This window comes from Etheostoma spectabile, chromosome 15 (genome assembly GCF_008692095.1).
Source record: "Etheostoma spectabile isolate EspeVRDwgs_2016 chromosome 15, UIUC_Espe_1.0, whole genome shotgun sequence".
Classification (NCBI taxonomy): Eukaryota; Metazoa; Chordata; class Actinopteri; order Perciformes; family Percidae; genus Etheostoma; species Etheostoma spectabile.
Window position 1 is genome coordinate 31,777,093 of NC_045747.1, and position 1,211 is coordinate 31,778,303.

Consider the following 1,211-nt stretch of genomic DNA (forward strand, 5'->3'; position numbering starts at 1 on the left):
ATTTTTGCTCTTGTGGTTAGAAGCTTAATGACGTTTTGTTGTAACGGTACCGGTACTCTGTGCTATGAAATTAAAGTTAGTAAGGTAAATTCTTTGTAAAATAATATCTAAATTAAAATGTTTGACTACAATGCAAAACATTTTTTTTAAATTACTGACATTTTGGACGTGTTACGTCACAATTTACAACCACACAATGAAAACAATGGAAATGAGTCCTACATTTATTGTGTTTTTATCCTCGATTGGAGATGATGTCGTTCATGTGTAAGGCATTCTTAATACAATTAAATTACTCAAACAAAAATAAAACTACCCACTTGTTGTCATATTTTGGTTTAAATTCAATAAGAAACCCCTTTGAGTCGTCACTCTTGAAAGAAACACAGCTGGGTCCATGTCCAGGATCTAGTCCAGGTCCTTGCTGCGTCTCTGGACTGAAACACAACACACGCAGAGCTTTGAGTGTGAATGATGATGATGATGGTGGAGTGATCTGAGTGGTGGACAGTAATAATGACCTGGTGTGGGAAGTGTGGCCGAAGAGGATGACTAGCTTGTGACGCGGGGGGGAGGAAAGGAAGAGGACGAGAAGGGGGGAAAAGGGGAAAGAACATAGGAACAACAGTACACGGCGAGAAGGTTGAATGAGCACCACGGATAAGTGATTGAGGCATCTTGGGTAGCGGGGGGCGCAGGGGAAGGAAGAACAGGGGTAACAAGTAGGAACAAACTTAATATACGGCGAAGGTCGTTCGCCTAAAGGGTTGGTAAAAAGGGGAATGAGGGAGTAACGAGAAAAGCGGGAAAATGGTGTTTTGTGAATAGTCAAATCCAATGGACTAGCACAGAAGTCCACACAGACAACCCTCCTACTCTAACTGGTTTAGGCTCAGGGCGGCCGTTCCCTCCCATGGTTCCCAAACACTCATCACCCCCTGCTCCCAATCAACAGCCTCTCCAAGTATCCTCCAATCATTGCCCCATAGGTGTGCAGAATATGAAGTCCGGCGGGGAACCGGGGGGAACGGACAGCAGAACTAAATGTGAATAATTTATCTCCCCTAACTGGCAGAGCGCGGGGGGGGAGAAAGGAAAAAAGCCGCCCCCTACATTACTCCATTCAATGTCTCACAAGAAGTGGGGGCCCTAATGCACGATTTCTCAAACTCGTTGTTTGTGAAAGTAGGCAGGCACAAAACACAAGTCGA